The sequence below is a fragment of the Pinus tabuliformis genome, chromosome 3_2 (genome assembly GCF_031772625.1).
Source record: "Pinus tabuliformis cultivar Carrire ecotype Pingquan chromosome 3_2, CPIR1, whole genome shotgun sequence".
Classification (NCBI taxonomy): domain Eukaryota; kingdom Viridiplantae; phylum Streptophyta; class Pinopsida; order Pinales; family Pinaceae; genus Pinus; species Pinus tabuliformis.
The window spans coordinates 1,105,536,694-1,105,548,212 of record NC_142302.1 but is presented as its reverse complement, the minus strand read 5'-3'; the positions used below and the strand labels follow the sequence as shown (position 1 = coordinate 1,105,548,212).

The following is an 11,519-nucleotide window of genomic DNA, read 5'->3' as shown; positions in this document are numbered from 1 at the left end:
TCACGATAATACAATCTTATGAATGTACTCAGTTGGGGATATGCTTCTTGTTTCTGAATTATGTCTTCCATTTACCAGGTAGGGGTTTCCAACTCTTGGTCTCTTCTCCTAATTGGATGAGCCTATACTTTGCTTGAAGACCAGACATCTGAATGCCAGCTTGAGTTCTGGATTGTGTATTTTTAAATACTTTATTTAATGCCTCTCATGGAATATACTATTCTTTATTGTTTTTGGACTTTTAATATTATAATCAGGCTATGAACCTTATTTGTACTGAACTCTTAAATATTAGTGAATATAATTCTCTTTGTTTCTATTTTTTCATATACATATTATGGTTAGCAGAAGGTCTTCAAGTCCTAAATTCACACTTTATTTTTTTCTTACGTTTCATTACCAAATCTTTCTAAAAAATATATTGATATTTTTCGTTCATGAATAAAATATTGCTAGTATGTTTCTTATGTAGTTATAATTCCTTTCTTGTAAAATTTCGTTTAACTTATATCATTATTGTCTGTAATTTCAAAACCACTATTCTAAGAAGGTTCTACATGAATACTTTGAAATTTATTGTATAAAATATAATTTTATATGAATAGGAACCTTCTCGCTCGCATAAGCATACTTATATGATACATACACTATTTTTTCCTTATGGTATAGTTGTCTACCTTCTGAAAGTAACTCTGTAAAGAAATAGCGTATCCTTAAATGCATTTACAAACTACACATGTATGTTATGAGTTTAACTCATATTTAACATTTATACATTGTATTTCTATTATTGATACTAATTTATACTATTACAACCCGAATGCGGGTGTCAATCTTGTTAATTAATGCGATTAGATGGAAGACCGGCGGACAGGAGAGCCATATGGCTACCAGCATCGTCCCCCGCGCCAACCTCAAGCGAATTCATAACACATTGCAGCAGGCAATAAATGAATCCGAAAGCCGAGAAGCATTCATCTCCCTCATACTCATGGCTCCTGCAGAACGATATGCAATTCATCCTTTGCTCCAAGGCGTCTGCCCTTTGCAAACTGTTGAACCTTGCATTCGCACCGTGACTGGCAATCGATGCTGGTTACTTCCTTTCCTGGATCTTGGCAACGGATTTCATTTCTCTCACTCCAGACACTGTATCTTCGACCAAGCCCAGACCTCTCCTGCTCACTCTTCGTGTCAAAATCCTTCCAATTCCTTTGTTGTCAACTTAACTCATAATTCTGCTATGGCTCGCATTAGGCACTGTATGTGCAGCAGGCGCGACAGAACCCGCGGAGGCATCATCCGCATGCCAGCTTCGACCAGCTCTGCCACTGATTCCCTTGACTCCTCCACTGATACGCTCAATCCTCTCAGCCGCTACCCAAATACCAGAAGTGGCAGGGGTCGTGCTAGAAGCCAAGCCATTGAAGGGAGAGACGTAGTAGTCCACACTGCGGATTTCCCTCTTCCACCTTATCCTGCTCCCCATAGCACCCAGTTCCATTTCAGAAACACCTTAAATCGGCCTATAATCACTGCTATTGTAACAATTTCCTTTGCGGAAGAATCTGAGCCGCAAGCTCCTCCATCTGGGCTCAAGGGCAAGCAGAGCGTGGAGGCTTCAGGCAGCCGAGGAATCAGCATTCCTGGCAACAGGCAACAAAACGAAGGTAGAGCGACTCTGCATGGCAAGGATATAACTGGCGGTCCTTCAGCTGAGAGCGGCAAGCATAATGGCACGAAGGCTTCGGGAAGCAAACCGAACGACACTTCTGAAACGCAGATGGGCACAGGTGGCGCTGAGGAGGCTCCACCAACTCAGGGACGTGGCATGTCTAATGCAGATGATGACTAGTACCAATTTGCGTGTAGAATCGAGGAGGAACCAGCCCTGGAGGATCCACCGACTTGACGCGTGGCAACCTGTTATTGTTGTTTTCTGCCAGGTGGATATGTCTAAATCTGGGCAGTGTTTTTTTTAGGACTCCTACTTTTTTTATTCTAGACATGCTTTTTCTCTCTTAGTGGTTTTCTTTCTGGTTCATTGGGCTGGTTTCCCCTATGTTGGGGCAGTCTTTATGGTTCAATGGACTGGTTTCCCCTATGTTGGGGCAGTCCAAAACAAACAGATTCATTTTTGGTGATGATTGATGCTCATCAACTTTGAAGTCAAGCCTCTCTGTAACCTCTTTTTTGTACCATATCAATATAACAATATTGCTTAGAATTTTTTTTTATACTATTACAAGCAATCTCATTCATTAAACTTCTACTTCTAGCCAAGACAATAGACAAACAATTTAATCAATGAAGTAACATTATGCAGTACAGTCGGTGTTCTTTGATTCATTAATTTCTGTATAAGTCCTCAATAGTTCGTAACAATTTATTTATTTATTTATTATTTTTTGTTTTTACGCCATAAGGTGTTTCCCTTTGAAATGAACTCTTCTATGAGCTTCGTTGTCGTTGTTATACACCATCAGATTAAGTGTTAGATGATCAAAATGTTGCCATCCGTTGATTTCATAACTGACTCCTCCTTACCCTCCGTTGATCTCATAACCAACTCCTTACCCTCCGTTGATCTCATAACCGACTCCTTTTCAGTTGCGTCCTAACTACCCTCACTTCATTATTATTGCTCATTCTCCCCCTTCATTTCTGTGTGTTCGAATCAAATCTGAATTGGTTGTAGTTGCTGCATAATTGCCTTGCACACGCCAATCACATACTCCATCGCTACGGCCCATCACAACGACAATGACGTCTCAACTGTGTCAATTTCCAGCCTGGGAGACTCTTGAAGCGAGTCAAAGAATGTAAGGTAGAATTTGATTACATCTTTCAAGGCCTTGAAAATGAATTTTCAATGTTTGTTACTGCTCGCTAGATTATCAACAGAGATCCAACTCCGGCTCTCAGCGCAAAACCGCTCTCTGAAGATTAGTGTGGTGATTGAACAATGGCTTTTTTCCTGATACACACTGTGCAGATAGACGATGTAAAGCATTCCGCACCAACAAAGCTGGTCCTCTACTTCACTGGGGCCACCAATATACTCTACACTTTTGGTGGCCACGCCGTGACAGTGTACGTTCCCAATCATTTTTTTCTTCGCTTTCATGGGTTTCTACTGAAAATTAAAAGTCTGCCACTTTTAACAGACCTTCAATTTTGGTAACAGGGAAATAATGCATGCCATGTGGAAACCTAAAAAATTTAAGGCAATTTACATGCTGGCAACTTTGTATGTCTTTACTCTGACTCTACCCTCTGCAATATCAGTTTACTGGGCTTTCGGAGACACACTATTAGATCACGCAAATGCCCTTTCCTTGCTTCCCAAGTCGGGCTTTCGCGACCTGGCAGTCATTCTAATGCTCATTCACAAGGTCTGAAACAACAATTTCCATTATAATTTTTTTGTTGTTGCAGTGTCCTAAGCATAAATGAGAGTTTCGAAATTTGAAATGGTTGCAGTTCATTACCTTCGGGTTCGCATGCACCCCCTTATACTTTGTGTGGGAAAAGGTTATCGGAATGCACGATACAAAGAGCATTGTGAAGCGTGCACTGGCGAGGCTGCCTGTGGTGATTCCCATATGGTTTCTTGCAATCATTTTCCCCTTCTTCAGGCCTATCAACTCTGCAGGAGGCGCTCTCCTACTCAGCTTTACAGTCTACATTATACCTGCCATGGCTCACATTTTAACTTACAGGACAACTTTGGCTAGAAAGGTACGAATATTTACACATTTTATATACTCAGTAATAATTTCTTTAAAGTGAAACATTTAATGATATCTATATATTGATAATTTAATTTTTTTTATAAGTTTTGAATTTATATATGACCATCTTAGATGCAGTTTGACTCTGGATTTATGTAGTCATGAGAGGGATCATTTTTTTGCAAACTTATTTTTTGATAAGAAATTTTGAAGAAATGTTAGCAACTTGAGAAATTTTCTTAATTTAATCTTTGTGGGTGCTTGATAGATCCTGATATAAAATAAAATTAGGTTGATTTAATTATATATATATATATATATATATATATATATATATAGTTTATTTTATTTTGGTAGGTAAACACCCATGGGGATTTGAACCAGTGACTTATCACAAGGAGTGCCTTAACAGTGCACCCATTCATCGTCAATCCAAAACCCCGTGGGCAATAATAATAACTATTATTATTTTTAAGTATTATTTTAATTTTAACTTGAATGTAATTTCATTGATTCAAAATGTTTATATAATATAACATAATTTTGTAATATTTTCTCAGTATTAAATTAGAAAGTGGTTTGCCTTCCAAATTAGAAAAAGACTTTCCATTCAATTAAAATAATTAATATCACTTAAAATCAATCTGAATAATAAAAAATTCAAACATTTTTTTTAAATAATTAATTCTTCTTAGTAAAATATCTTAATATTAAGAAATAACTTAATCCATTTTATTTCTATATTTTTTAACAAATAAATATCATGCTGCAACCTCACAAATTTGGAATTTAATTCTAGATTTTTTTTAAAGCAAAATTAGATACAATTTAATAAATGTGAAATTTAAGATTAACCAATATAATAGTGTTTATATAAAATCTCACCCATCCTAAATTGGAGGTGAATATAAAATTTCACTCAACATAAAATTGGAGTGTAAATTAGGTATTTTTATTTAAATAACAAATTTGGAATTTAGAATCAACTTGCATTTATACTAATTTAAGTGTTATACCCATTTTTATTTAGCTTGGTTGTACAATTTAATAAATCTAAAATTTAAGATTAACCAATCGGAAATTTAAGATTAACATGGATTTATAATAGTGTTTATATATTATCTCACCCATCCTAAATTGGAGGTGAATATAAAATTTCACTCATCATAAGAGTGTAAATTAGGTATTTTTATTTAAATAACAAATTTGGAATTTAGAATCAACTTGCATTTATACTAATTTAAGTGTTATATCCTACCAATCGGAAATTTAAGATTAACATGGATTTATAATAGTGTTTATATAAAATCTCACCCATCCTAAATTGGAGGTGAATATAAAATTTCACTCATCATAAAATTGGAGTGTAAATTAGGTATTTTTATTTAAATAACAAATTTGGAATTTAGAATCAACTTGCATTTATACTAATTTAAGTGTTATATCCTTTTTTATTTAGCCTAGTTGTACAACTTAATAAATCTGAAATTTAAGATTAACCAATAGGAAATTTAAGATTAACATGGATTTATAATAGTGCTTATATAAAATCTCGCCCATCCTAAATTAATGCACCACACTTGTCGCACTTGACCACACTTGTTGTTCAATCTGAAATAAATCTGAAATTTAAGATTAACATGGATTTATAATAGTGTTTATATAAAATCTCACCCATCCTAAATTAATGAACCACACTTGTCGGCACTTGACCATACTTGTTGGTTCAATTTGAAGTAAATATGAAAAGTATTTATGCAAAATCTCACCCACCCTAAATCACTGAACCACGCTTGACCACACTTTTTGACACTTGACCACACTTGTTGTTCAATCTGAAATAAATCTGAAATTTAAGATTAACCAATCGGAAATTTAAGATTAACATGGATTTATAATAGTGTTTATATAAAATCTCACCCATCCTAAATTGATGAACCACACTTACCACACTTGTCGGCACTTGACCACACTTGTTGGTTCAATTTGAAATAAATCTGAAATTTAAGATTAACATGGATTTATAATAGTGTTTATATAAAATCTCACCCATCCTAAATTGATGAACCACACTTACCACACTTGTCGGCACTTGACCACACTCGTTGGTTCAATTTGAAATAAATCTGAAATTTAAGATTAACGTGGATTTAGAATAATGTTTATATAAAATCTCACCCATCCTAAATTGATGAACCACACTTGACCACAATTGTCAGCACTTGATGACACTTGTTCGTTCAATCAACATGGATTTATAATAGTGTTTATATAAAATCTCACCCATCCTAAATTGATGAACCACACTTGACCACACTTGTTGGCACTTGACCACACTTGTTGGTTCAAAACGCGTCATCCAACAAATTTCTCTTATGTGATTTCTAGAAAGACTTTGCTTAATGAGATCAATTATCTATCAAATTTTAGAATATTCTCAAAATCTATAATAAAAATGTTTTAAAGTAGACATCTTACAAAGTCTTTCGGTAATAATCACATAAAAGAAATTTTTGGCTAATGCTCTTTGAACCAACAAGTGTGGTTCATCATCATCTGGTACTGATGATGAACCACACTTAACCACACTTGTTGGCACTTGACCACACACCACACTTGACCACACTTGTTGGCACTTGACCACACTTGTTGGTTCAAAACGCGTCATCCCTTATGTGATTTCGACTTTGCTTAATTAGATCAATTATCTATCAAATTTTAGAATATTCTCAAAATCTATAATAAAAATGTTTTAAAGTAGACATCTTACTCACTCACTATCTACTGAAAGACTTTGCTTAATTAGATCAATTATCTATCAAATTTTAGAATATTCTCAAAATCTATAATAAAAATGTTTTAAAGTAGACATCTTACTCACTCACTATCCTTCCTTTATTTTCACATTAACATAACTCAATAAATTATTGATTGTACCTTGAGAAGGTTTTATACTAATAATTTTTTTTGGATCTTGATGGCTGATTTTCAGAATGCTGTGGAAAAACCACCCTAACCACCTTTCTGGACAACGGTTTATCTAGTGAACATATTTGTGGTGATTTGGGTGTTGATAGTAGGGTAGCGTGACGAATTTCGTGCGTCAGGTTGACTCATTCGGTCTCTTTGCAAAGTGTTATCAATGTCCTCCCCATGCACCATCTGCTCCAAAATCACATCTTCCTCCTCATCCTCACAAAACCTGAAAATTTGAATGGAAATTCTCTGAATTTAAGAGGGGAACAATATAAATTCTCTGAATTTAAGAGGGGAACAATATGAGATTATATAGAATATGTTTTGAGCGTGGGGTTTATTCTCTGACATAGAAGGCAATGAGTAACAATGGAGGATGGAGTTGTCAAGCCTGAGGGAGGCTCACAAAATTCATACTTTGCACATATACCATACCTGAAACTGCTTGAAAGCTTACATGCATACAATTATTTACAGGCAACAAACGAGTTTATTAAGGGAACTGCATTGTAATTGTAATTTATGCCTCTGTGTGTCTGCCTTAGGGTTATTTTTGTCTACTGTACTGTACTGGGTTGTGGCTTTGGATTCAAAGGAATGGAGACAACAACAATAGTACTCCATTTATCTTGTTAATGGAGACTGACAAACTACTTAAGCTTACTGCCACTGCTATGCAAGGCCTGTTATTCTTATTCACCCTCTGTTGTTCTCCCCAATTATTTTGTATCACCATAATGTACGTTGTTGCCAACTTATGATTTTCTGGTTATATGAATGATTGATGGAAAAGAGTGTTCAACTACCAAAATTGTTTACAATGGTTTCTCTTAAAATTTAAATGTTGTGCAATTGGATTTATTAAGTGCACTCATTGCACTAACAAGTTTGGATTTATTATGTTGCTTGCATTTTTAAAGAAAGAAATGGAAATAGTAGATAATGGTAAATGTTAATCACCTTTTAGTTTTGGCCACAACATTTTTGAGTGAATACATGGTTTTTCCATATAATATTGGTGTTGGATTTAACTTAATCTAAATAAAATTATATTTTCCAAAAGCCACATAGTAAATAAATATACATAATAGATGAATATATCCTTTAATTTAATGATTATAAACCACATCGTAAATAAATACACATAATAGATGAATATATCCTTTAATTTAATGATTATATTTTTCAACAACGTTACTCAAAGAGGAATATATGTTTTTTTATGAGTATTATGTATTATGAGTATTGATTGGCCTATATTGGTCAATTTTAATGGACTACTCTTCCTATTTTTTTATGAGTATTATGTATTATGAGTATTGATTGGACTATATTGGTCAATTTTAATGGACTACTCTTCCTAGAACTCACCATATACAGAATGAACTCATGGGATATAGATGCAAGTGTCCAATCTATGTATAAAGAATCATTCATAAAGTTGTGATGCAATTTCAAATGTGGAAATACCACCATCATGTTTTTCACATCTTAGAAGATCAAGAGCCAATCTTTATTACAAGCATTATACTATCTATAAACTTCCGATAATGTAAATAATTTAGCTTTATCTTCCACCTTTGCATGCAATTTTCTTTATTAATTCTTATTTTAAATGATCATTTACATGTCAAGATTGTTCTTCAATTTATGCCTTACGGCGTTTCCTTTGCAACATCTAGTGCAAATGCTAGTTTTATTTTTTTTATCATTACATGCAAAACATTCTTATCATTTAAATAAGTAAGACATGACAATATAAAACTTCATAAACTGATTATGTTTTTTTTTAGACTATAACGGTTATTGGAATTAAAGGCGGCAAACCAGCTGCCGCGTGCTTGAGCATTACAGCAAGCTCTGAGATTGAAATTCCTATTACATAGAAGCGGATCTCACTTTTGAAACATTTCCAGCTGAGATCAAGCCCCGGACTGTCTGATGTCAGAGTTGCAAAACACCTAGCTTAACCTTTGCGTTCCTTGCTCTGGCATGAATTGGTGGCAAACCTCCTTTAAACCAAAGTCCGCCTTAAACTTTCACAGAACCTCCTTCCATCAAAAGAGAGGTTGTACAGGTCCTTCAGCTTCCCCGTCCAAGATTCAACACAACGAATTTGAGAGGAATGGAACGAGATAGATTCATACAGATTTTCATGAGGTGGAAGCGCAAAACAAGGAATCCTCAGAGAAAGGAACCCTTGCTTTTAAAATCTATGGTCGGCGCTTTAACATCCGAGCAGAAGGCAGAGTATCGGCGGATAGAGCGCATTCAGGAGCATGGATCCAACAGGCTGTTCTGAAAAATAGTGCCTTCATCCTCTTGTTCTTTGCAGAGAGGCAGACTTTGGGAATCTGATTGATCTGCTTCAGCCATTTTAATTCTCTGTGAATCGGACTTCCCTTTTCTAGATAGATGATGGCTTATTGACCATATAGAGATCGGGAACATTGACTGCAAGAGGGGGAACAGGTTTGGTTTTGAAGTCAAATTGAGAGCATATCGACCAACAGGGGATTAAGGAATGGTGCAACAATCCTCATCAGAGTTGACTAACAGGGATCTTCTGCTACGGGTAGAGCCCAGATTGGCTTCAAGGTCAGCTTGATCGTTCAGATTGACTTCAAAACTAAACCTGATTTTCTTGAAAATGGAAGCTAAGTGGATCTGAGAGGGGTTTGTGTTGAGATTCAGCGCCTGGATGATAAGCCTGGAGTCTCCAAAGACTGACAGAGTCAGAATGTTCCTTTTGATGGCCAGATTAAGCCCTTGCCACAGAGCCAAAGCCTCAGCTCTGTTATTAGATTCGATGCCCAGCCCCCATTGATATCGAAACTCAGTAGATCCATCCGGATTCAGTAGAACCCCACCTCCACCCGCAGCTCCGGGGTTACCCTTAGAGGCCCCGTCGAAGAAGAGGCAGTGTTCCTCCAAGGCAGAATGCCATTTGATAAACATCTGTTCTTCCAGGCGGATTTCCCAATTCGCATGGGGGACTGCAAGGGACAAGGGCTTGGAATCGTAGTTTGGAACCAGTTCTTTGAGCCATAGCTCCTCCTCGCTGTCCAAAGCTGCTTCATTTTTTATTGCATGTTTGGTATCCAGAGTTTCTCCCAATAAAGCTTGGATTTTAGTTATAATTTTGCCAGGAGTACATTTTTCATCCCTGAAAATTCTATTGTTCCTCTCCAACCACAGCTTCCAGCAGGTGAATTTAGGGATCCACATCCAGGCTGTCTTGAGGAGGCATTTTTTAGAGAGATCGAATGGAGATAATGAGGCCCAGTTGTGAAGCAGGGTAGGAATATTACCAGGAATCTCGACTTTGTCAGCCCCTGATCTCAGGACCCCCCTCCAGACATCACGGGCAAAAGGGCAGAGCAATAACAGATGATTAGCGGACTCTTCCTCTGACACACACAGAGGACATCTGGAAGGTCCTTCCATTCCACGTTTTCTCAGGTTATCTCTAGTGAGAATGTTGTTATGAGCTAATGTCCAGCAGAAGAAGTCAATTTTGGGCAGCGAAGGAAAAGCCCAGATAAATCTCCATTGAGTAGGATCAGGGGGAACATTAGGAATCGCTGTCCTGCTTTTGTAACCTTCAGAAACTGTGAAATTGCCAGAGAGGGAGCCCCACCCTCTTTTGTCCTTGGCTGTTGCTTTGATTGGAGATTTTCCTTGAAGCTTATCTAACAGAAGCGAAGCTTCAACCTGCAGCTGTTGGGGAACCTCTCCCAGATTCCAACTAGCCCAACGTCTTCCAGTATCTTCCGTCCAGGTTGAGATGTCCCACAGGGTATTCAGATTGTTGGACTGTAGCCAGATTTTAATATTTGTCAGACCTTCAACATGGTTCAGTGGCTGTTCACCAAGGATTGGGTCATCCCAAATTCTGATTTTTTTCCCATTACCTGGTATCCAGTATAGATTGTGACTGAAATGCTCCATAGCTGAGAGACAGAGTTTGAAAATCGGAGAGCCTTTACTGGTTTTTGGGGGCTGGTCCAAGCATCTCAGCCGCTGTCCATTGAAGTATTTCTTCCACAACACTTTCTTACTCCAGCTAGCCTTCCCAGCAACAATACTCCATAGAATTTTGGAGCCCAGGGAGAGATTCTGGGCACCCAGATCTCTTAAATGAAGACCTCCTTCCAGAGTTGGCTTTTTAATAGTGTCCCATCTAACTAAATGAAGTCTTTTTTCATTGTTTTTCCCCCCTTCCCAGAGGAATCTTCTCAGCAGACTGTCCAATTTACTGAGGAAGGTTTTGGGAGCAAGCAGAATGGAATGCTGATAAAGAGGCATACTTGTGAGGACAGATTTCATTAGGATAACCTTCCCCGCATTATTCAGCCAAGTGGCTCCCCAAGCTTGAATTCTGAGTTTTATTTTCTCAAGCATAGGCATCTAGTGGGCCACTTTAGGAATGGTTTTGAAGATTGGAATCCCCAGATATTTAAAATACTCCCAAGTCTGAATTCCTTTCATCTCTAGAAGCCTGGCAATATCAGCAAGATCCTTGACCGAGAAGTTCCAGCTGTAGATAGTGCTTTTTAGATAGTTTATCATGCTGCCCGAGACCTCCTTGTAGATGTCCAACTCCTTCTTAAAAGATCTTGCTGAATTTATGCTCGCTCCTCCAAGCAGTAGGGTATCATCGGCGAATTGGGCATGGTTAATGTCTTTAACATTGGGAACCATTCTGAGTCCTGGCAGAGATTGGATTTGTTGACAACAGTCAAGTTGGAAGCTGAGCACCGAGGCTTGAATAGCGTAGAGGAGCGGGGAGAGCGGGCAACCTTGTCT

General features: G+C 37.1%; 1 pseudogene across 1 annotated transcript; it reads left to right on the top strand.

Moving 5' to 3' along the window:
* Positions 1-2,965: 2,965 nt before the first annotated feature.
* On the top strand, positions 2,966-6,940 carry LOC149184532 (auxin transporter-like protein 4; annotated as a pseudogene). Its single transcript, XR_016256802.1, has 4 exons — positions 2,966-3,093; positions 3,188-3,395; positions 3,484-3,741; positions 6,727-6,940. The product of XR_016256802.1 is annotated as an auxin transporter-like protein 4 (transcript).
* Positions 6,941-11,519: the final 4,579 nt, after the last annotated feature.